Source organism: Pipistrellus hanaki, assembly GCF_964339955.1.
Source record: "Pipistrellus hanaki genome assembly, chromosome: 3".
Lineage (NCBI taxonomy): Eukaryota > Metazoa > Chordata > Mammalia > Chiroptera > Vespertilionidae > Pipistrellus > Pipistrellus hanaki.
This window is the reverse complement of record NC_140505.1, coordinates 75,652,636-75,679,043: the sequence shown is the minus strand read 5'-3', so window position 1 is coordinate 75,679,043 and position 26,408 is coordinate 75,652,636. Positions and strand designations below refer to the sequence as shown.

Here is a 26,408-nt window from a genome sequence, read left to right as displayed (position 1 = left end):
TTTCCCTGAAGGGTGTCCCGGATCAGGGTGGGGGTTCCCTGAGGGTGTGGGGCGGTCTGGGCGAGGGGCCTGTGGTGGTTGGAAGGCCGGCCATTATGCCCCACAGTGACCCAAGTGGAGGCCCTGGTATCTGGAATTTATTTAGCTCTACAATTGAAACTTTGTAGCCTGGAGTGGAGCCAAGCTTCCTGCTTTCTCAATGGCGGCAGCCATTTTGTTTGGATTTGTTTACCTTCTATAATTGAAACTTTGTAGCCTTGAGTGGAGGCTTAGGCCGGCAAGGGCAGGTGGAAAGCGTGGCTTCCTCCATTGCCAGGGAAACGGGAAATGCCTCCCTTCTGCTCTCTGTGGCTATAGCCATCTTGTTTGGGTTTATTTGCATACCTGCTCTGATTGGTTGGTGGGCATGGCTTGTGGAGTGGAGTGATGGTTAATTTGCATATTATTTTTTTATTAGGTAGGAAATCAAAAATAAAAATGTTTTCATTTATTTAAAGAACTATTGAAAAACCTGAAAATAATCACTTATTAAAAAGGCATTTTTGAAAACAAAAAGAAAAACCAGATTGGGCTGACTCCTTCTCCCATAATAGGATATATTATGGGAAGTTTCTATAGTCAACCCCAAAAGTTAAATGATTGCTTCTAACTCAGATTGTCCCAATCAATATTGATTATTTTCAGTTCAATTCAGTTTATAAGCATGAATCAAATCAGGTGCTGGCAAATCTTAAGAAAATATTGTGTTCTTAACAATTTGATACAATAGCCATTTTGTTCTCATTAACTAAATTTTACTAAATTTCTCAATATTTTATGTGAAAGTGTTTTTATATGTCACATTTTTTGTAATTGTGTTTATATGTCCATGCCAACTCTGTATTGTTTGTAATCCCTAGAGAGGTATTAACACTATTATAACAAAGGAAACTAAAACTAAAAATCAAAATTTGTGGAGAGTTGTATTCTAAGCTGGAAGCCTTAGTGAATTAATTATATACTGCCAACCACCAGCAATGGTTTTAAAATTCAATATTCACATATATTACACATTATTTATTGTTGTTTCATCAGAGTCCAAATTTACATGAGTCTGTACATGCATATCCACACGTGTATAAATGCATATAAACATATACCCATGCAAACACACACGTAAACACATCTCTCTCGTATTTATACTAGTATTTATAGATTGTGAAACATTCTCAATCTATAATAATAAAGGGTAATATGCTAATTAGACTGGACATTTTTTGGATGTCATTCCAGATGTCCTTCCTGACTAAACCAGGGCTGGAGAGAAGCAATCTCAGGTCCCTGGCACCTGTGGGCAGCCTCAGGGAAGCCAGCCCTGGTCCCTGGTGCTTGCCGGTGGCCGGAGGGGGAAGCAGACTGGGTCTCAGGTGCTGGAGGGAAGCTGGTGCCTGCAGCTGGGGAAGGAAGGCCTATTCTTGCATGAATTTTCATGCTTCGGGCCTCTAGTGAAATATATAACCGAAATTATCAGAGACCTAGCTAAACAATGCTACTAGCAGACACATAGATTTTAAAAATAGCCATTTGTTTCTATTATCATTTATTACTGGTATGTGCTGCACAGATTTAAACTTTTTGGTTTAGTTGGCAAAGAAGTTTATTAGGTTAGAAATCAGTTCCTTAAATTATAATCTTTGCTACTAAAGTACAGCACATTTAAAGAAACTTTCTCTGAATTAGGGGGTCAAATATTGTAGTTTTCTGAAAAAGACTCTAGATACTTTGATGATGCTGTGAGTTAATTCTATTTCCCCAGGTGAGGTCTCTCCAGAGGCCACAATGCACCACTTTGGCTGAGATGCTGTTTCCAATAAATATGGAAATTATGGCTTCTAGTGCTGTAGCCCTGTGTGAAATCCTGTGGGAAATAACTTGAAACTGATATAGATTTGAAATTAATTCCTGTCCCCCATCCCCGAAGCAACCAACCTACATTTACAACATGTGCTATTATTTTGTGGCCATCCTCCTGTTTTGTAGAATGAAATAGCCGTGATAAAAATCTCCTAGTCTGTATTAATCCTTGTTGCATAAAGCACGCTCTGATTTTACGAGTTGAACACAGTGGCCTGTAAGTGTTAGAGTTGCTAACTTACTTTTGTAAGTTCCAGAGTTGCTCTCTGCCCCCTTTCCCTGCTTCTTCTTGGGCTGTCTCTAATGACTCTCAGCGGAGACTTATGATTGGTGGTCTTCTCTCTGCCACATGCGGGTGGGTTTGTGGTGATGGAGTTCAAAATAAATCCGGGTTCTCAACCTTGGGAAGCCCTAGCAGAGTAAGGTGAAGTGTGCCTGCCGTTTTCAGGCTCCCTTGTTGAGGAACCGTTAGGAACTCCTTATACTGGAAACGTTGGGGAGGCTTTTAGGAAAGTGGGGAGAAACAAGAGATGAAAGAGTTTTTTGTTTTTTTTTTAAATGGCTGTAGGTAAAGCATTTGTGAGACACCAGTGAGTACTTGTTAGTGTTGTTCCCAGGGGACTTGATTCATATGCGGTGATTCCCACGGAGATCAGGGAAGCCTACTGCACACCTCGCTCAGAATGTGCCTCCTGCTGCATCTGAGCTTAGGAAGGGCTTGGTGTGGGGGTGGGAAGGTGGGGACTGGCTTCTCTCAGATGTCTTCGGGCAGGAGCTTCAGGGGACAGAGGCTTGTGGATATGGCACTGATTTAAAAAAAAAAAAAAGTATTTCCTCCTTTAGGGGACTAGTATTTCCAAGTGTCTCCTTAACTTTCTGTATCATCTGTGGTAGATGGTCCATTTTCTTTAAATATTTTAACCTTGCTTCGTTCATTTCTAAACAGTTTCTAAACAAGATATAGTAGATTACTAAAAACGTGTACTAGTACTTGTGTGCACTAGAAGTTGCTTCTGAGTGAATTTGAGGCCTGTGTGCTCGGCCAGGGATGAAATCCTAATGATCGACGAGGGGCTGCGAGCTGAGTCACGGCTTTACTCCACGGCAGCATTAGAAAGGTTGTGATGTTCTCCATGAAATGAGGCCCAGGCAACCTGGGCTCTGCTCCATTTGTCTCGAAGAATCCGAAGTCCATTTATTCCTAACTGTCATCTCAACGATCCCGACTCCTTGTTTTACATATAGAAACCCAAGCCTGGAAAAGTTGTCAGTTGATCAAGGTCTCAAATTGAGCTCCGGCATGACTTAGGACTCAAGCATTTCATTCATAGTTCTGTTTTCCCCAGTGCTCCACATAACATGGAATACCCTCTTGCTTGTGTGATGTATTTGCTTTGATTGGTATATTTTCTAAATTTGGTTTCTTTCCTAGTAATTGATTACTGCATCCCGGTGTTTCTTCAGTGACTGACCTCCCTCCTTCCCTTCATTCTGCTCCTTCCTGCTTGTCAATGCCAAATCTCACCTTCGAGAAGATTCTGTCTTTTGAATTTGGATGTGATGACAGGAGAGATACCCTTTTACAGTGTTAGCTGTGTGTCACTGCTGCTTGCATGACCCTGGGCATGCTACCCAGTGCTCATGACCCATGGTCAGCATTGCCCATTTGATATCAGCCCTTCCTGATGTCCTTTAGGAAAGCAAAACGTATGTGCCCAACATCCCAAATCTTAGGCAGCTTGAAGATAGTTTATGTTCGAACTCTTTTCTTATTCCATCACTTGGTCTCCGTTCTAGGAATGAGGCCCTACCTAGTTCCGCTGGCTGAACTGGCCCCTGCCCCTGAACTGTGCTACCCCAGATGCCCGACCCAGGAGTTGGCCCCTGTGGCTTCCGTATTGACAGATAAATGCCTGCTGACAGTGGCAGGAGAGCTTCCAAGGTCTGATGGCCCATTCCTGCATATTGTCCGGGTCCTGAAACTCTTATGTTTCTTTTACTTTGAGTTGAGGTCAATATGAGCATTATGCCTTTACCCAGTGCAACACACACACACACACACACACACACACCTCGCTCCAAGTCTGATACAAGTTTTTGCCTCTCCTTTTCTTATTTCATTTTGTTAGGAATAGCTGACAAGACCCAACAATATCCTGATATACATCATGTTTTACTGATATTGGGTAATTTTCAGTACTATATCTCACTTCTCAAATGTGGAAATTACAGGAAGTGTATGAACTGAACATAAATTTCTACATTTAAAGTAAATAGCAGAAGATATCCTTCAGGCACATTTATCTCTGTCAAAAGTCCAAAAACATCACATATTCATACTTTCCATATTATGTTTTTTCCCCAAGTTTCTTTACAGGGAGTATTACCAGAAGCCAAGTTGTTAATTCAATTGTGATTAAAAAAATAATAATAATCATCTATTCAAACAAAGAAATGCTTATCAGTGGAAATGATAACTGTGATAAATTGCCTCAGCTTTCCGGCTTACCTACTATTTTCTGGTGGCAATAAATCCCAGTGTTAAGTCCAAAAGAAATTAAGTCGAATGCCTTTTCTATTTCTCGCTGATAATTTAGTTTTTCTCTCGCACCCCTGCTTGGATTCTGTCCTCTTTCATCATGTCACAGGTATTAATCCCTTATCCACCCCCCACTGTCTGCCTTTATTCCCACTCACATCTCAGCCTCTTGATTTCCTTAATGCTTTTCTTCATTCCCTTCTTTCCCTTGGCTCCCGCCACAGAAACGTTTCCCCGTTCTCTGCACACATAGACAGTAATTGGTTATTTGGGCTTTGGGAGAACTCGCACCCTGGAGAGCCACTGTGCTTGATTAGCAAGTGCCAGGCAAACCCACCGTGGTGCAGAGAAGTGTTCTAAGGGTTGTGTTTGCCCACATATGCCTTTCCTGCTTATGGCCTCTTTGGTCTGTTAGCATTGCTACATTATGTTCGGGACTTTTTTAAAATTTACAAACGAGTGTGATTATGGTGGCTGATAGGCCTGGATACAGCCTCTCTCAATCTTCCACTTAAATACCAGTGTGACACAGGAAAAGGCAAACAAACAAATCTAACACTGGTGAGAAAGAAAAGTGAGAGCCTTTTGCAGGATTCCTGCAGGAATTTCTACTGATTGCAAGACTGATGGAGCTGAATTGCGAGTAAAAATCATTGGCTAACATTGGATTTATGCACCAATGGGAAGACCTGAGCATGTACCATCTGTGGGCCATGTGCTTTTTGATATCTTCAAAATCTTGTAGCTGACTTTCTCTTTTCTACCAACTTTTTATAAATATTCATAGACTGCAACTCCTAGAAATTTACTCTCCGTATACAGTGGGTAGTGCTGCAGGTGAAGAATAAATCCATCCTTGGTGGTATGTGTTCCCTTCCCCTGCAAACCCAAACTACCATCAGACCATGTCAGTAGAGGCTGGATGAGCTTGTCTACTTAGCATTGGGTGTGTGGATAGTGGCATTTCTTGTACTCTTCGTTTGATGGGGCTTTGGGGTTGAGAAATATGCAGTGATGGAAAAAAATCTTACCCAGTTATTTGATGTAGTCAAGGATGCGAACTAAACATTAGAAGTATCCAGGCCAACTTGAACCACAGACTTAGAACGAAGAAAAGGATTCAGGAAGTACCACCCACAAGGCATCACCAGCCAGGAGTCATAGATACTGTCTGTTGGCCAGTTCTAAGTGTGGTAATTTACCCCCAATTCTGCAGCAAACAGACACAGAGATGCCCCAAATGGCAGCCCAGGAAAACATAATGTTAGTGGTGAGCATTAAGAATGCAGGTGCTGTTTAAGAATTTGTTTGTTTGTTTAAAACATACAATTTGTGCATGAACAGAAGCTTGTAGTTGATGTGAATCAATAAAATAATATAAAGATAATTAGATAAAAATTATAAGCTGTTTTTTATACTCCTAATCTCACCTCCCCAGAAATAAATACAATTAGCATTTTAGTATTTGTCCTTCTAAGTAATTTTATACAGATACACAATGCCTACATACACACACACACACACACACACACACACACACACATACACTTTTTAAAAATATATGTTGCATTATGTTAGTCATATTATTCTGAAAGTTGTATTTTTATTCAATAATATATCTTAGATATTTTGCTTCATATTGTTACATATATACTTTATTCTTTTTAAAGTGGTTTAATAACCCATTATATGGTTGCTTCATAGTTTACTTATCATTCCATTACAGGCGGACTATTTGTGGATTCCAATTGGGATTACTACAAACAATAGTACAATGAACTGCCTTGCTTTTGTGCACATGTGTAAGAGTGTCAATGGGACAGATTCCTAGAAGGGAGTTGTTGGATTAAATGTTACATACATTTTGCATTTTGATAAATACTGACATTCCCTCTAAAATAGCTACCGATTTCTTTGCTTATCATTTCATTTCTTTGCAATGAAAATGCCCATATTCACCATATTTAGACCAAAGGAGATTATCAAACTTAAAGTTTTTTTTATTACTTGTTAGATAACTTGAAATGCTATGATTAGTAGTGAAATTGAATGCCTTTTTATATGTTTTACTGTTATAAACATCTTTAGTAATCATAAAATTTAAATACCTGTCTTTAAAATATAAGATGATTTTTATTTTGAAATGTGAATTATTGATTCTAAAATTTATTTAGAAGAATAAATGGATGAACTACTTAATTTTGAGTAAAATAAAAAGTTAGTAATAGACATAATAATTTTCTTATAATATATTAAATATCTGATATACCCCAGTAAACAGTTATGAATCAACAAGGGCTATAAAAGACCTAGTATATGAAATTGTCTAGGATAACATAGAATTACATAAAAACCAATGAATGAAGTATCTTGCCCTGGCAGCATGGCTCAGTTGTTTGGAACTTTGTTCCATATACCATAAAGGTTGTGGGTTCGATTAATGGTCAGGGCACATACCTAGGTTTCAGATTCAATCCCCGGTTGGGGAGTGTAAAGGAGGCAACCAATATATATTTCTCTTTCAATGAATCAAATAAATTTTCAAAAAATGATATATTATTGTTTAAAATAATAATAAAACTAAATTGATATCATAATGAAGTAGCAAAATTATAATAAAACTGGAAGAAAAATGTATAGTATATGGTTCTGGACTTTGGAAGATGTACTAAATAAGATGTATTTAGTACATCTTCCAAAGTCCAGAACCATACAGTATATGGTTCTGGACTTTGGAAGATGTACTAAATAAATGCTAAAATAAAAGATATATTTTAATATACTAAATTTAAGCATTTCTTTTTAAAAAAACATATTTTATTGATTTTTTACAGAGAGGAAGGTGGAGGGATAGAGAGTTAGAAACATCGATGAGAGAGAGACATCGATCAGCTGCCTCCTGCACACCCCCTACTGGAGTTGTGTCCACAACCAAGGTACATGCCCTTGACCAGAATCAAACCTGGGACCTTTCAGTCCTCAGGCCAATGATCTATTCATTGAGCCAAACCGGTTTTGGCTAAGCATTTCTTATTGTATTGAATTTATTGGGATGACATTGGTTAATAATAATGTGCTGGTTTCAGGTACATAATTCTACAGTCTTTCAACTGTATATTGTATTGTGTGTTTACCATCCCAAGTCAGGTCTCCTTCCATCACTATCTATACCACCTTTACCTTCTTCTAACTGCCATCCCTGCCCTTCCCTTTGATGGTTATCATACTGTTGTCTGTGTCCATGAGTCTTCTTTTTTCTTTCCTTAATCCTTTTACCCTTCCCACCAAGGCTCCTCTTCCTTCCCCTTCTCAGTCTGTTCTCTGTGTCTATAAGTTTGCCTCCATTTTGTTAGTTTATTTTGTTCATTAGATTCCACATATAAGTGAGATCATATAGTATTTGTCTTTCTCTGACTGGCTTATTTCACTTAGCCTAATATTCTCCAGGCCTATCTATGCTGTCACAAAAGGCAAAATTTGCTTCTTTTTTTTACAGCTGAGTAGTATTCAATTGTGTAAATGTACCACAGCTTTTTTACCCATTCATCTACTAATGGGCATTTGGGCTGCTTCCAAATCTTGGCATTTGGGCTGCTTCCAAATCCTATATAATAATTCTACATAATAAAAAGGTACGGTAATTTGCAAATTGACCATCACTCCAACACGCAAGATGGCCACCCCCATGTGGACACAAGATGGCTGCCACAAGATGGTCAGCAGGGAAGGGCAGTTGGGGGGGACCCAGGCCTGCAAGGAAGGGCAGTTGGGGGGGAACCAGGCCTGCAGGGGAGGGCAGTTAGGGGTGACCGGGAGACAGGGGAGGGCAGTTGGGGGCAATCAGTCCTGCAGGGTAGGGCAGTTGGGTGCAACCAGGATGGCAGGGAAGGGCAGTTAAGGGTAACCAGGCTGGCAGGGAAGAGCAGTTAGAAGCAATCAGGCCGGCAGGAGAGTAGTTAGGGGGTGATCACGCTGGCAGGCAGAAGCAGTTAGGGATAATCAGGCAGGCAGGCAGTCAGGCGAGTGGTTGGGAGCCAGCAGTCCAGGATTGTGAGATGGATGTCTAACTGCCCGTTTAGGCCCAATCCCAGGATTGGGGTCCCAGTTGGATATCCCTCAAAGGGTCCTAGATTGGATAGGGTGCAGGTTGGGCTGAGGGACTCCCCCCTTCCTCTTGTGCACGAATTTTGTGCACCGGGCCTCCAGTTGTAAATAACCCTGCAATGAATATAGGGATGCACATTTTTTTTCAAATTGGTGTTTCAGGTTTCTTTGATTATTTTCTCAGGACTGGAATTGCTCAGAAGATAGTTCCATTTTTAATTTTTTGAGGAAATTTTATACTGTTTTCCACAGTGACTATACCAATCTGCACTCTCATGAGCAGTCCATGTAAGTTCCCTTTTCTCCACATCCTTATCAACACTTTTTTCTTGATTTATTGATGTTAGCCATTCTGACAGGTGTGTGGGGATAACTCATTGTGGTTTTAATTGGCATTTCTCTGATGATTAGACATTGAGCATCCTTTCATATGTCTATTGGCCATGTGTCTGTCCTCCCTAGAGAAGTGTCTATTCAGGTCCTTTGCCTATTTCTTAATTGGACTTTTTGTTGTTTTTGTCTTTATAGTCAAGTAATACTTGACAAAGGAGGCAAAAACACATGCAGTAGCGTAAAGATAGACCAATCAATAAATTGTGTTGGGAAAACTGGACAGATAGGTGGGGGAAAAAGAGGAAACTAGACAACCTTCTTATACCATGCACAAGAATAAACTAAAAATGGGCTAAAGACTTAAATGTTAGACTAGAAATAATAAAAATCCTAGAAAAAACATAGGCAATAAAATCTTGGACATTTCTCCTAGCAATATTTTTTCTGATATATCACCTCAGACAAGGGAAACAAAAGAAAAATAAATAAGTGGGACTACATCAAACTACGAAGTACTTGCACAACAAAGGAAACCATCAACAAAATGAAAGACAACCCACTGAGTGGGAGGACATATTCACCAATATATCTGAAAGTGGGTTTCAACGTAAATTGACAAAAGAAGTTGAGTATTTCTTTTGTGTAAAAATGCTATTGTTTGTCTTCACAGTAACGGAAGACGTTCTTGTTTTAAAGAATATAATATTGAAAGGAAGTATATGACAAGCCGCATTTTTGCAATTAAGTAACATACTATAATAGATCTATTAAGGAAAAGAGATTCAAAAGTGCCTTATTGGCAGCAAAACAGGAGCAGAGGCACAGCACTATCACACTGTGTAAAACCTTGCTGCTTGTAAGTTTTAGCCACATAAAAAAGAAACATAAAAAGTTACATATAGGTAGAGTGTCGCTGATTTTGTTTCATAGAGACTGTTTCCTTGTAGCATGGAAGCTTTTTTTTATTGGTCCTGAAATACATTAGTAAGTAGGGTTTCCTGCATAAAATGTTTCACACCATTCTCCTAAATCATACTCTCATCTGGTCCTAATACTCCAGTGGTGAAAAGAGGCAGGCTATAGGCCGGAGAAGACATACACATGGCTCAGGTTCCCTGGTTCCCAGCAGCTCCTCTAAGAAGAGGAGGCAAATAAGTCTTTGTGCAAGCTGGAGGAGCCCCAGGTTTGCCTGGCGCACTAATGCACAGGGGGTGAGTGCTCTGAAGAGCACTCTAACGGTGTTCTCAGGAGGATGCAGAATTTGCAATCCCTTTTCAGTGCTGTGGCCAAAAGTGAACTTGGGTCTGACCCACAGCAGCACTTCCTGCTCTTAGAAAGAGCCAAGTGCTGTCGGTAGCCCCAATTCACTAACCCAAATTCTAACAGTATACTCTAAGAAAAATAAAGAAATGATTTATGTAAAAAGACATATGTTTCTGCATGATTAAAAACTAGTGGCCCAGAGCACGAATTTGTGCACATTATAAGTGAATTAATTTGATATTGGCTGTATTCTCCAATATTCTCCACCTCCTGCCAACTGGTGTTTTACCATTTGGCCAATTTGCATATTATCCTTTTATTATATAGGATGGCAAAAATGTAGACACTTACCTTTAATTAAAAAATGTTTAAATAAATTATGGCACCTTCTTAAGGTAGAATATTATTATAGACATTTAAGACTTGTGTTTTTAAAGACCCTTTAACCAAATGGGAAAACATTATTAGGTGAATAAAGCAGGGTCCAAAATGGCAATTATAGTATGAGCCCATTTTAGAAGAAAAAATTATAATTGCATAGGAATAAACTAGAGTGGACTGTTTTAAAGAAAATTTAACAATAGTTTCTAGCAAGGTGGTATTATGTGGATTTATATTTTTATGCATTTTCCCCCAGAAAAATATTCTACTGTGAGAAAATATTTTATAAAAAGTGAGTATGCATATAAACACATCCTCATACCCAACAGTGAGATCTACAAGGAGTTAATTATTTTAGTTCATGTATATGTGATTCTCTGTAGAGAAAAGCAGGAGCTTCCATTTAAAAAGCAAACAAAACACTTTTGGTGGTTGTGTATTAATGTCAATAAGCTTACCAAAGGAGGCTGTTTTAATTATATCCCTGTTTTAAATAACGAGGCTTCTGCATTGTATTTCTATCTTGTTCTTAGAATAATCTGTTTCAACTAGTGTTCAAAGTAGTATTAAGGACAATGATGCAAAAGTGTCCTGGAGATAAACGTGGTGTTATCAAGTCTGAGGCTAAGTGAACATGGATTCTCATCTAAGAAAACTACTGTTGCTCATTCTTGATTTTCTCACATATGTTGTGAGTATCTGTCTCTGAAAAGAAACAACTGATAAAATGTGTGAACTCACCCTAGCCGGTTTGGCTCATGGATAGAGCGTTGGTCTGTGGACTGAAGGGTCCCAGGTTTGATTCTGGACAAGGGCACTTGTCTGGGTTACAAGCTCGATCCCCAATAGAAGGTGTGCAGGAGGCATCCAGTCAAAGATTCTCTCTCATCCTTCTATTTCTCTCCCTCTCCCTTCCTCTCTGAAATCAATAAAAGAAATATATATATATTTTAAAGGTGTGCAGTCAAGGCTTCTCTGAAAGATGGAAGTTCCCATACACACATTCTCCAAACGCTGGCTAAAACAGACAGTAACAAGCATACGTAGTGGTGGTAGGGAGATTGAGGGGATGGTGAGACAGGAGAATACGTCCAATAACAAGAAAGTTTTGTCAAATATAGTCTGACTTAAAATTAGTTAAAAGAGAAAACCAGAAATTGGAATAAAATGTCCCTTCTCATGTCTCTGTGTAGCATTTATTTCTGAAAGTGGAGGAGATTTAGAAAAGCTCCACTAATAGCATTCGCGTTAGATAAGCAGAGACGGGATGGAAGGCAGGCAAGTGAAAGGAGTGCGTGTATGGAAAGCTTCCTTCTGAATGGCAGTCATTAGTTCTTTTCTACCTGATAAGAAAGAATTTCCTATAAGAAATCTTCGGTTGACTCTAAAATGTCATGGAAACCCTATAACCTGAGAAAATTAGCTGCGAGGGCAAAAATTGGTGCCAATTTCTGTAATGAAAAGCAATAGCATAAAGCAAGAGCAACTGTCTGGAAGTGTAAATTGGTATAATGTATGTGGAAGGCAATTAATTAATAGCTAATCATAATCTAAATTAAAAAATGCAGACTTTCACAGGGTAATTGTAGTAGATACTCTTTTCCTGTTCCTTTCACTAACTACAAATGAGAACCCTGGGACATCATACATGGAACAAATAGATGATTCTGAAATGTGAAGAAGAGAAGGAGGCAGACTGGTTAAGGGACATCAGGACCAGCAGAATGACCCAGTGGTGTGTTCCTTATATTTCCTTCTGCTTCAATATCCAAAACTTGATGTGGAGGAAGCCAGCAACCTGGCAGTTCCAGTGCTACAGACAAAAAACAACACAATAAAGTCAACTCTTTCCATCAGAAAAGTGAGTAAAAGAGCATAGCAAGATAGAAGAGTTTCAGCAGATCACCTCTTTATTCCACCAGACACCAGGGAAAAACTGGTCTCACCCCACCCATGCCAGGAAAAGCTGAGTGGAGAGTCTAGGCTTGTACTCTCCAGAGGCTGTGTCAACATTCCTGCTGAGGTGGTGTCAGAGACAAGGTAGGGAGCCAGGACTCTCATCCCCACTGGCCAGTAATGAACTGCTCCCCTCCTCTGCCTTGCTGCAGTATCAATAGCGATCACTTGGGGCACCTTGACTTTCACCTCCATCTGGTAAAAAGTAGGTATCCTTCCCCCTTCCTACTGAGACTGACAGAAGAGACCTGTGGAGATTCAGGACTTTCACCATTGCCAGTGGTAATGAAGCCACTCTCAGCTCAGCATCTTTATTTTTAAAAGCATCGCACTAATAATCTATATATATAAAAGCCTAAGCGACCAGCTGACTGTTCCACCGTCTGACTAGTAGCTGTGATGCACAATGACCACCAGGGGTCAAATGCTTCAGCTGGTAGCTATGACATGCACTGACCACCAGGGGAAGATGCTCAATGCAAAAGCTGCCGAGCTGCAGTGACTTGGCAGCTGTGGTTCTTGGGTGATGCACCCGGAACCAGAAAGGAGGGAGCCCGATTCCAGAGTACGTCACCCGAGAACCACCCTCTCGTAATTCGGGACCCCTCGGGGGATGTTGTAGAGCCAGTTTCAGCCCAATCCCCGCAGGCCAGGCCAAGGGACCCACCGGTGGACGAATCCATGCATCGGGCCTCTAATATAATATAATCATAAAGGATTTAGTTATATAAAGGTTTGCCCTTTTGTATGACCAAAATATATAAACTATATTAAGTGATAGAGTGCCTATGATCAAGAGAGTGGGAAAATAAATTGCAAGATAGTTATATAAAATTGATTACTACACAGCAACAAAAATCACTAAAACCACCAATACAAGGAGCAGCATTGATAATCTCAAGGGTATGGTGTTGAGCCAAAGAAACCATTTGCAAGACAATCTGTAGCATTACATGTCAGAATACTGATTAGTTTTCAAGAGGAAGGATGGAGTAATGACTGGCAGGGACAGGAGGGGCTTCCAGGATGCTGCTGATGTTCTGAATCTTGGGTGATAGTACAGGTGATACAGGTGGGTGTTTGCTTTGTGATAATGCATAAAGCCATATACTATCCTACGTATAATATATACTACTCCATATGCATATTTTATGTTGATGAAGTAATTTTAGGAATAAACATACAAATAAGAGTTTTTGGCTGTTATATTGGCAAACTATTTTTTAAATAAAATCTTATTTTGGTTACACTATATATGATAACAGTTTTTAAAAGACAGGCTGTTAATTGTGTTGCTAAATTTTATTCAACAATTTTCATTGAATAATTTATCCTGAGAAGAGAATGAGGAAATTGGAAGGGGGAGCTTCCAAAGATATCTTTTGGAAACAATATAAATAGTAGCTTTGTTTGTAAAAATGAAAAATCATATACAAACGAAATGCCCAGCATTAGGAGTTTAATAATGGTACATGTGGAGTATGTTGTAGCCAGATATACTGAGGCAAGGCTACTTTTATTGGTGACAAAAAATAACAATTTTCAGGTCTGCTTCTTTCATACTTACACACATGCACACATATACATACTCAAAGTCACATTTTTAAAACACCCGAAACACTAGTCACTAAAATGTCAGCAGAATTTATCTAGGTTTTTGTGTGATATTTTTTCCTCTTTTTTCCCCCCTTTGTAAATCTAAAAAAAAAAAAAAAAAAGTACACCCTTAAATTCCTGAAGAAAATAACAAAAGTAAACAGAAACACTTGAAAAGTATTTTTGTGTATTTCGTCCAGTTAATTTCCGCCTGTCCCCGGCATTATCAGGTTTTGAAGTTAAAATGGAAGGAAAAAAGAAAGGGAAGAGAGAGAAATTTGAATAAACCATATGTTTGTTAATTTTGATGGTATTAAATGGTAATATTGGAAAATATGAAATTTATTGCTAAGAGTTTTTCTTTCTTAAAAATAAGAATTCTTTATGTCACCTTTCATTTAAGTTATAGTTGTTTACCAGTATAGATTAAATAGTAGTGATGTAATTCTAAGTATTTCCTAGTGTATTGAAAGAAACTAAAAAGTCTTGGATACTCCAAACTTAAAAACAGTTTTCATAATTTACTAGATCAGGGATGGTCCCAGGTTTTATGAAGTTTTAAAGTTATATGGTTTTTAAGAAAAACAAAACAAAACCCGTTTTGAGTATAATTCTAGTTACTGATACTTGGTAGAAGCTTATAGGAATGGGGGCTCTGGCACTTTAGTTTCCTTCAATTCATGTAAAAGTTACTTGTTAAGATGTGAGCTGCATTTACTGATGCCCTATTCCCTCTTTTTTTTGAGAGAAAATTATTGCCTAATATTATTAAGTTACGATAACACATCTACTTATACAATTTAAAGATACCATATGGAAACAAATTCATTACAACACAAAGAAAGAATATGTATTTAAGTCTTAGTGTGGAAGGCTTTTAAGCTTACTGATGTTTAAGGCCCTATACATATAAAAATTGGATTTATTTATTGCTCTTATTTTAAAGAAAGCAAACCATTTATTTAATAAGTGCATATTTGATTAATATTATTTATTTACTCCTGTAAATAGCTGTGTACGCAAGAACTTACCCCTCTCCCAATTCTAAAATCTAGCTATAAAATATAGTTAGATTTCATACCAGGGCTTCTCAACCTTCATTGTACATCCAGATCACCTCAGGATCTTGTTAAACTGCAGGTTCCTATGCACTGGTTCTGGAGTGGGGTCTAGGATTTTGCATGTTTGGCAAGCCCCCATGGGATTCCTCTGTAGCTGGTCTGCAGTCCACACTTTGTGGATGGCAAGCATTCTACCCTGTCCCCAGCACACACATACCCTCCCCCCCCCCCCCATCAGAAGTGGAGGGGGTGCCCTCATGCCCTCCACAGGGAGGGGACTGTTTGCTTTGCTCCAGTGGCCCTTGGAGGCAGCTGGTGGTTATGCAACCAGGAATGTAAGTGTAGGATCTAGATTACTTGAAGCAAGTATCACAGCCAAGGACAGCAGATGTGTGCTAGAGAATAAGGGTGAGAGAGCAAGTCCCTGCGAGCCAGTGCTGAGAAAGACACTTCCTCAGCCACGGCTCTGGGGAACCGTTTATGAGTACACTGACAGGCGGGCTGCTTTCGTATTTGGCCTGTCATCAGAAGCACAGGGAAGGCGGTACGTGTGAAGCTCTTTGGGGGATTTAGAAGTTTAGAAAAAAAGAGAGACTCCGAGTTGTTAAACTCCGATCACACCGATGTGGGTGTTTCCATTTCAGGGTTTAGGGCAGGCTGAGTGCGGTGACAGCCCTTCCAGCAGGCAGCGGATCCCACCTGTGACTTCTTCTGGGATCATCGTCTGGAGCCGACTGCGGCCAGTGTGTCTCGGGTTCCCAGTGTCAAGGTAAGAAGCCCGTGACATTGCGCTCGTATGCCCCGAAGCTCACTGCAGATTCCTGGTGGAGCAGCACGGGTTGGAGGGCTCCCGAGAGGCTGCTTTCGCAACACTATTCCAGCAATAACAGATATACGACTTAGTGTTACCAGGGTTTACAAGAGAGCACTAGATGCTCTGGACTCCTACTTTTGATATTAAGCATCTCTAGGAGAGATAATCCATGCTTTTTAAAGTGTAGTAAAAAACAAACGAACACATAACCTAATGTCTATCTTCTTAGCAAAAGTTTAAGTATTCAAATAGGACATTGTTAACTATAAACACACGTTGTACAGCAGATCTCTAGAATGTATATCCATCATATAAAACTGAAACTCTAAATCCATTGAAACTCCTATTTTCCCTTCCCTCCAGCCCCTGATAACTACCTTTCTACTTCCTCTTTCTTAGCGTTTGACTGTTGTAGATACCTCATATAAGTGGAATCATGCAATATTTGCCTTTCTCTGACTGGTTTATTTCACTTAGCATTATGTCCTCAAGGTCATCCATGCTGTGGCAGATGGCAGGATTTCCAATTTATGGCTAAAACATATTCTATTGTGTGTGAGTGCATTTGTTTGATACATTTTCTTTTTCATTCACCAGTGAAATATTAGATTGCTTCTACATTTTGGCTTTTGTGAATAATGCTATAATGAACATGGGAGTGCAGCTATCCCTTTGAGATCCCAATTTTAATTCTTTTGGATATATGTCCAGAAGTAGACTTGCTTGGCCATATGGTAGCTCTATTTTTGAGGAGCATCCTTACCATTTTCATCAGCAGCTGCACCATTTTACATTCCCACCAAAGGTGCACGGCGGTTCTGATTTCTCCAGACCTTCACTGGCACTTGTTGGTTTCTGTTTTTTTGTGTGTGTGTGGTTCCCCCCCCCTCCCCCCAACCTCCCCACTTTAAAAATAATGGCCCTGAGATTATATACTTCATTGTGGTTTTGATTTACATTTTCTGAGGATTAGTAATTTTTGAGTATCTTTTCTTATACCTGTTGGCCATTTGTGTATCTTCTTTGGAGAAATGTCTATTTAAGTCCTTTGCCTACTTGTTGCGTTATCTGTGTTGTTTTAACCTGTTTTTTTTTTTGTTTTTTGTTTTTTTTTTTCATTTTGTTTTACTATTGAGCCATAGGAATTTCTTATAGATTTTGGATATTAACTCCTTATTAGGTTTGCAAATATTTTGTCCCAATTTGTAAGTTGACTTTTCACTCGGTTGACTGTGACATTTTCTGTGCAGAAGCATCTTACTTTGATGTAGTTCTACTTGTCCATTTTTGCTTTTGTTATAGCAAACAAGTAAACAACCCGTTGTCCAGACCAATGATATGAAGTTTTCTCCTTTGTTTTCTTTTATTAGTTTTATAGTTTTAGGTTTTATGGTTAATTATGTAATACATTTTGAGTTATTTTTTTGTAAATGGTATAAGACAGTGACCAATTTCATTCTTTTGCATGTGGACCTCCAGTTTTCCTAGAACCATTTGTTGAAGAGAAAGAATAATCTTTCCCCATTGCATAGTTTTGGCATCTTAGTAAAACATCATTTGACTATGTATGCCTGGGTTTATTTCTGGGCTCTCTGTTCAATTCCATTGGTCTATTTGTCTGTCTTCATGCCAGTTTCACATTATTGATATTTTGATTACTGTAGTTTTATAATATTCTTTGAAGTCAAGAAATATAAGGACTTCAACTTTGTTCCCCGCCCCTTCAATATTTTTTTTTTACACCTTTGTGGTTATAAAAATTTTTAAAAAATATTTTCTCTATTTCTGTGAAAATGTCATTGGAATTTTGATAGGGATTGCATTGAATCTATAAATTGCTTTGAGCAGTTTGGACATTTTAACAATACTAAGTCTTTCTAGTCATGATTTCTTGCCAGTTATTTGTGTCTTCTTTAATTTCTCTCATCAATGTTTTATACTTTTCAATGTGTCTTTCTTTGGTTAAGTTTATTTCTAAGTATTTTATTCTTTTTCATGCTATTGTTAATGGATTGTTTTAGTTTCTTTTTTGGGTTGTGTGTTGTTAGTATACAGAAATACAACTGATTTTGTATGTTGATTTGGTATCTAAGAACTTTGCTGAATTCACTTATAAATTCTAATAATTTTCTAAATCTGTAGAATCTTTGAGGTTTTCTACATATAAGATCATGTTATATATAAACAAAGATGCTTTATTTTTTCTTTTCTGGTTAAGATGCCTTTTATTTCTTCCCAACTGCTCAGGCTAGTACTTTCAGTACTATGTTGACTAGAAGTAGTATTCTAATCTTGTTCCTGATCTTAGAGGAAAAGTTTTTAGTTTTTCACAATTGCATATGATCTTAGCGATTGGCTTTTTATATATATAGCCCTTATAATGTTGTTATTTTTTTTTTCTATTTCTAATTTGTTCAGTAACTTGTTTGTTTTAATCATGAAAGGCTGTTAAATTTTGTCAAAAGTTTTTTTTTTGTATCGGGATTTTCATTCCCCATTTTATATTAATATGTGTAGCATATTGATGGATTTTCAAATGTTGAATTATTCTTGTACCCCAGGGATACATCCCATTTAGTCTTTGGGATATGATCCTTTTAATGTGTTGTTGATTCCAGTTTTTTAGTATTTTGTTGAGGATTTTTACACCTTTATTTATCAGAGATATTGGCCAATAGTTTTCTTTTCTTGTATTTTTGCCAGCCTTTGTTATCAGCGTAATGCTGCCTAATCAAATGAGTTTGGAAATGTTCCATCCTCATCGATTTTCTGGAAGATTTTAGGAAGGATTGGCATAATTCTTATTTAAATGTTTGCTAGGATACACCACTGAAGCTATCTGATCCTCAACTTTTCTTTGTTGGGATTTTTTGGTTACTGATTCAATCTCCTTATTCATTATAAGTCTGTTCAGATTTACTATTTCTTCATGAATCACTCTTATTGGTTGTATGTATCTAGGAATTTATTTCTTCTAGATTATTCAAATTGTTGACATGATTATTCATAGAAATCTCTTATAATCCTTTTCATTTCTGTGGCATCGGTTGTAATATCTTCTCTTTCATTTCTAATATTGTTTACTTGACTCTTCTCTTTTTTATCTTAGTCTATTTAAAGGTTTGTCAGTTTTATCTTTTAAAAAAATCAACTCTTAGTTTCATTGATTTATCAAGTTTTAAAATAGCTTCAATGAAATGTAATTTGCATACCATAAAGTTCACTAATTTTAAGTAATTTAATGGTTTTTAACATATGTACAGAGTTGTGTAACCATTATTACAATCTAATTTTAGAACATTTTCATCATTCAAAAAAGTAACTGTGTATTCATTTGCAGGCTGAGCCATATTTAATGATATAAATATTATGGACTTCTGAGAAGCTATTTTTGACTGGAATGAATATGAATAACTTTGAGAACCAATTTTTGACTGTACTTAATATGATGAATTTTGTATATGGTTTTGCTAACAGTAAAATTTATTAAGATAATATTTGATTGTTATTTACTAGTACACATATTTATTATCACTTAGACATATTTTTATGAATAGTTTTACCACTCCAGATATTTGTAAATATTAATATTCTTTGCAACTACAAATTGAGTAACCTTTGTTGATAAGGTAAGAAAAAGAGTGATAGATGATGGGAAATGAAATTTATTGTAACATATTCATGGGGCAAAATACTGGCTTATAGTGGAAGACACAGAACAAAATGCTACTGATTTAACTGGGGAAATATATCATGAAAGTTTTGAAGAGAAAAATGTTAAGGACAATTTATGATTATTAATTGGCCAGATTATTTTGTTGATAAGTTCCTCTAAAAGCATTTATTTTTAAATCTACTTTATAGGGAATTGTTGGGTAAAAATGTTTCAAAAGTCATATTGTCTACTTCCTTTTTAGTCTTTTGCAAAGTACCCATAATACTATGTCTAAGCCTTAAGTATAAAAAAAATGAAAATTTTTCCTTTATAGCTGATGACATGTGTGACACCAACAAAGATGTTATTTCTATAACTTAGAACTGTTTGCCAGTGATAATCCAGTTCCATTCCAGATCTTTCTCAGCCATCCAGAAGAATTCTGTTCTTAAATATGGCACTTTCCAACTAGTGACTTACAAGTATGAGTGTAATCTATGTAGGGCACATCTGTGTTTTCAATTTACATTTTCTGCTACTGTTAACTGCCCAGCTCACCGTGGGATCCACTTTCTTTGCCTTTCCTAGCTGTGACACACTGGGCTGCTTCACAGAGGTCAGCTTCCAGAGTTGAAATACTTTTCCTTTGGCTGCCCTCCTATAGCAATCCTTTTCAACTCTCCCCATAAAACAAATTACTAAGAACATTTTTAAAAAAAATCCTTACCCAGGGATATGTTTTTATTGATTTGAGAGAGAGAGGAAGGAGGGAAGAGAGAGGGAAAAACAAAAAAACAAAAACAACAATGTGAGAAACATCCATCAGTTGCCTCTCCTTTGGCCCTAACCAGGGATCAAACCCACAGTCTAGGTATGTGTCCTGACTAGGAACTGAACCCACAGCCTCTTGGTGTATGGGATGATGCTCCCACCAGTGGAGCCACCTAGCCAGGGTCTGAGAATTCTTTAATAATGCAGTATTAACACTCATATATGAAGATGGTTATTAGCAGAGATTGGATATTAGTTACTGAAAAAAAAAATACCTGTAGAATTTTCAAAAACGAAAGTGTCTATTCTGAATGTAATGTCAGAATCTTGGAGAGCATTTAGTGAATTTGTTTATGAGGCCAAGGCATTAGCAGGCTGGAAAGCAATGTGACATTGCTGGAACTCAAGAAGAAGAGCAAGTTACCATGCCACGGGCAAGCTCAGGCCTCCGGGCAGAGCTCCCAATCACTGAGAGGCTCACTTGTTTTGAAAACTGTACAAGTAATTACTGTTAAGTCACATTCTGTGGTTGCTAGCACTATTGTGCAAAGTGGCTTTACAAAAGAAGCATTGCTAGAAGGCATTAGAAATGATGATTTAGGATTGAACTGGCTTTGTTGAAATAATCTAAATTACATGCTGCAACATATTTTATCCAAGTGGCTAAAATCACTGACTTAGGGTATTTAAATGTGAGAAACTTATATAGTTGTATCCCCTCATCTGCAGTTTTGCTTTCTGTGGTTTCAGTTATCTGTGAACAGTTGTAGTGCAAAACTACTAAATGGAAAATTCCAGATATCAATAACTTATGTTTTAACATCAACAAAATGAAAAGCAAAACCACTGAATGGGAGAATATATTTGTCAATGATACATCTGATAAGGGCTTCATTCCTAAAATATGTAAAGAATTTATTCTACTCAACACCAAGAAGACAAACAACTCAATTAAAAATTGTGGAAAGGGCCGAAACCGGTTTGGCTCAGTGGTAGAGTGTCGGCCTGCGGACTGAAAGGTCCCAGGTTTGATTCCGGTCAAGGGCATGTACCTGGGTTGCGGGCACATCCCCAGTAGGGGATGTGCAGGAGGCGCTGGTCGATGTTTTTCTCTCATCGACGTTTCTAGCTCTCTCTCTCTCTCTCCCTTCCTCTCTGTAAAAAATCAATAAAATATATTTAAAAAAAAATAAAAATTGTGCAAAGGATATCCAAGATGGCCAACAGATATATGAAAAAATGCTCAATGTCACTGTCACTAATCATGAGAAAAATGCAAATTAAAACCACAATGAGATATCACCTCTCATCTGTCAGAGTGGTTATCATCAATGAATCAGCAAGCAAAAATGCTGGAGAGGATGTGGAGACAAGGAGACCCTGGTTCACTGTTGGTGGGAATGTAGACTAGTGCAGCCACTGTGGAGAACAGTATGGAGTTTCCTCAAAAAATTAAAAGTGGAACTACCTGTTGAACCTCGGAAGGAAGGTGATGGGCGAGGGTGGGGGAGTAGGAAAGATCAACCAAAAAACTTGTATGCATATATGCATATCCCATGGACACAGACTATAAGGAGGTGAAGGCCTGAGGCAGGGCCATAGGTGGGCTAGAAAGGTCAGTGGGGGTCAAAAGGGGACATATGTAATACTTGCAACAATAAAGATTTTTTTAAATTAAAAATAAGCTGAAACCGGTTTGGCTCAGTGGTAGAGTGTCGGTCTGCATGCTGTTCTGAGTAGTGTTATGAAATTTTGTGCTGTCCAGCTCCATCCAACCTGGGACATGAATCATCCCTTTGTCCAGAGTATTCAGGCTGCATTTGCTACCTGCCCTTAGTCACTGAACTAGCAATCTAAGTTATCAGACCTACTTTCACAGTATCACACTGCTTGCTTTCAAATAACCCTTCATTTACTTAATATTGGCCCCAAATAACTCGAGTAGTGGTACTGGCAATTCAGATATGACAAAAAGAAGCTATTAAGTGTATGTATTGTATAGAACAATATATATCTGACATATGATTTGCATTTCAGGCATCCACTAGGATATTGAAATGTACCCCACATGGATAAGGAGGTGCTACCACATTCTTAGTAATGTTGGAGAGTCAGCGATACTTCAGAGAGTAGCATAGGTCTTCATCATCTAAGTAAACCTTTGAGACCACATGGATCGTGACTTGATTTGTCTCACAATAAATAAGTTCAAAATGACTAATGGATTCTGACAACCAGATGTGTGACAGAGTCAAGTTTGCAAATTCCTTGATTCAAATCCTTTGGGGTATATTTAGCATTTAACATTTAGACAACAGGATTGTTTGTTTAAGTATTGTAATTCATGGTGCCTGTCAGATGGGTCCATAGATACATATGCATGCCCGGGTGAGCAGAGCTAGATTAGGGAATGGCAGCTTTCCAGTGCACCATTGCATGCTGGTGGAATATTATTGGTATAATTGTGAAACATGCACATGGCAACTCAGGTGTCAACATGTAACATTTAGGCAATTGGCAAAAAAAAAAAAATAAAAAAATTCCAGCACCATCATGGGGTGAAAATCAGTAACAATAACAGTCATTGCCATTGTTGAACTATCTCTACTAAATATTTTCATAAAAATAACAAAAATTGTTGACATTGCTGAACTATCTATCTCTTGAATATTTTGCACCATGTTACTCCAAGCCTTACCACCATCCTAGTTTAGAATCATCTGAATTTGGTAGTTTTATATCTAGTAGTATTTTAAATGGGTCTCTTTATTGGAAATGAGTGATTTTAAATTTACAAGTTGTTAGTGTGCTTCACAAGAATTTGCCTGGGTTGAGAAAACTGAACTGAAAAAGGAGCATGGAAAAGTGGGAAATGTTTGTTAACATAAAAGTAAACAAACAAACAAAAGAACTTTGTGACTTTGTTATATCTGTGTGAGGTTGAAGCAAGTGCTAATGGTGTGTTTTTTTCAGTAAGTGAACTAATTCTGTTAACTAACCATGAAGAAATATACAATTTTCTTAATAGAAAACAAATTTTACCCAACTCTATTTAATATATGTTGAGTAAATACTTCAAAAATAGCAGGATATTAAACCTTTAGCTGTTCTGGGACACCACTATGATTCAATCTCAATTTGGCAGAATGTGCGTGTGTGTGTGTGTGTGTGTGTGTGTGTGAGAGAGAGAGAGAGAGAGAGAGAGAGAGAGAGAGAGAGAGAGAGAGAGAGAGAGAGAAGGTGCAAGTGAAAGCTAGAATCCATTTATCACCTGCAAAATTTTACACAAACATTATGTGAATGCCAAGAGCACTTTGACTTTATAATATCCCATTGGAGAAATATCTGGACTCTGTCCTGATGGCCAGGGCAGATGGTTGGTATCACGTGCTAAGAATGGGAACTATGCAATTCCCAGCGTTTGGAATGCTGCCACGTAAGTTTGAAATAGGTCAGAGTAAAATGCTGGAATTTTCATATGCTTATGAAAGAAAGGGCACAAAATTTTAAAAGTGGGGGAATCACGGGAAGTTATTTTCTGAGAGAACAACCCTATGAGTACAGATATGTTTAGAACAAGACACTGATTTATCTGGCTCTTGCCTGGATGAACAGGAGATGGAAATAGTTCTTACAGAAATGAAGTGCTTGAGACTGTATTGGAGTAGTGTTTTTCTTGCAGTGGTCATTTTTAACATGTGTGCTGATTCATCTTACATTGATTTTATGCCATAATAATGTAATAGTTATCACTAATTCTTATAATGTAATTACACCATGTATGCTAGCTTTAATGAGAGCCTGTAAGGAGATTAAAGTAAAAGGATCACATGACATGCTTTATGTTATAAATAAGAAAAGAACTTTTAAAATTACATTGTGAAGTTACATAGGGAGAAATAATCAGATACGATATGCATCATACTTTAAAATTGTTTTGCCTTTTAGATATAAACCACAGACTTCCAGCTCTTGTCATCATTAGGTGGAAGGAAGCAGCATCAGAATGCCTTGAGACAGCTTCTAGAAAGCTCGATTTGCATACCCATGATAACATAACTCAGAGCCATATTTGTACATTGTAACTGAAATATAAATAATTTATAAAAAATATAAATAAAGTGAAAGTGGCTATTTTATTAAATTAGAGCCACTGGGTTGAGAAAACTTATGAAAATAATAAAGAACTTTCAAGCTCCCAAACTATTCTGTCACAAGTGAGTTATTACAAACGTAAGTGTCTTATGCAGGGTGAAAGAAAACAAACAAACAAAAAAAAAAAACTTGGCCCATAGATGTGCACACACAAAAAGTGATGGTTTGTGATTTGTTGGTTTGCTGTCCACACCGAGGAGCAGTATGAGTCCGCGGAGCTGGGCAAAGTGTCAGGTCAGAGATTGTCTGTGGGGTGAGGAATGAGCCGCTCTGTGACAGCATTGAGCCAGGCACTTCACGCACTTGTAATGAGAGAGGAAGGAAGAGGGTGATGAGCAGCAGAGTAGTTGGCAGAGATTAGAAGGGGTGGTAGGATCGGTGTGGAACCTCAGGGGATGAAAGGGCGGTGGGTTGCTGATGTCAGAGAGGAGGCAGCTCTGGAGACTCCGAAGGCTGCCCAGCAGGGGAAGGCTACCACTGTGTGCAGTGTTACTAAGGGCAGCTTTGTGCTCATTCAGAAGCACATTTGTCATCCAGAAGATCTATGAGTCATATGTGGCATCGGAAGAACAGGAACAGACCAGAGAACAAACTGACAATAGGGGTGCTTATATCTGTCTCTCTGTCCATCTGCCTGCCTGCCCATCTATCTGTCCATCTATCCAATTCAAGAAGGCAGAAGGAAAGTTCTTGGTTGTCTCCTGTGATCAGTAGCTCTTGGCTCCTGTCACACTCTGTTCTAACTACAGCTATGCCTGTTGTTGTGGCCAGGACAGCGGCTCACATTCATATAATGACCCTAAAATCACCAAGGAAAAGTAGTATAATAATTCAGTGTGCTGTTTCTGAGACGGTAAACTCAGGTAAAACATATATTTGAGAAAGATTTACATCTCTCCATTAGATTGATGATTCCTTGAGGGAAGAAATCATCTCCTACTCATCTTTATAGTTTTGGTGTCTAGCACAATGTTTTCTACATAGTAGGTAAAATATTTGTGACAATGAACATAACAGAACAGAAATCATTCAAGTGTGGGCAAAATTCATATTGTTTAGAATCCAATATTCCTATTATCAGGAAACATCCCAGAAAACATCCATTGCCCTACCCATATTTCTACCCATTTTCAACCCTCACAATCAGATAATGTTTTTATGCATTTAATTAAGAACTCATTTACTAAAGCATCTTTTGTAACAAGGGGGATACGTTTCTAATATGCTTTTAGGGACATTTGGCAGAAGAAGGTATTGAAAGGTGCAATCACGTGGAGGGATTGTTCTCTACCATTGTGCACCACCTATGCCAGACAGAAGCTCCCCCTCCTGCTTTTCTGAGATGATTCTAAGCTCAAAGATATGGATGCTGCTCACCTTAGCCTCATTGAATACCCTAACTTCAAGGTGGGTCTTGCCAGATTAAACTCAGGGATAAGGACTGTAGACATTGCATAAGATATATTTAGCTGAGGCTTGGCCAGGGCATCCTTGTATCTACCCAAGCCTAACACATCCCCGATGGGATAAAGAGAATTAGCATCATGTGATAAAAAGAAAAATAGGTTCTGAGTCTGTGGTCTGTGATCATATTCATCCTAACTGGTGAGTTGCAACCTCCTTGAGCTTCGGTGTTCACAATTATAAGTATAATAATAGTTGTCTTAAAGACATATAGGTCAGATCATAAGAAATGATTTGTCTGATGTGGTGGTAGTGAGGGGATTTGAAAGCACTATACGCACATTATCCCCAGGTTCTCTCTGTGGCCAGACCAACTTTTGGTAGCTTTGCTGCCAAGGACAGGTTATCTTACTACCACGAATGATGGTTTAAATAAGGAAAATTATAAGTAATTTTTTGGTAATAAGGTATGCAGTTACAAAT

General features: G+C 38.1%; 1 protein-coding gene across 7 annotated transcripts in view; it reads left to right on the top strand.

Moving 5' to 3' along the window:
- The window catches only part of ENOX1 (ecto-NOX disulfide-thiol exchanger 1), a 559,063-nt gene that overhangs the window by 134,157 nt on the left and 398,498 nt on the right, over nt 1-26,408 (top strand). For 6 of the 7 annotated variants that reach the window (XM_084876551.1, XM_084876549.1, XM_084876547.1 and 3 more), the window contains one exon: nt 15,771-15,895. The gene's annotated coding sequence lies outside the window, so the exon portion shown is untranslated. Of the gene's footprint in view, nt 1-15,509; nt 15,671-15,770; nt 15,896-26,408 lie in introns of those variants that run through there. The other variant, XM_084876544.1, reaches the window with a different exon arrangement.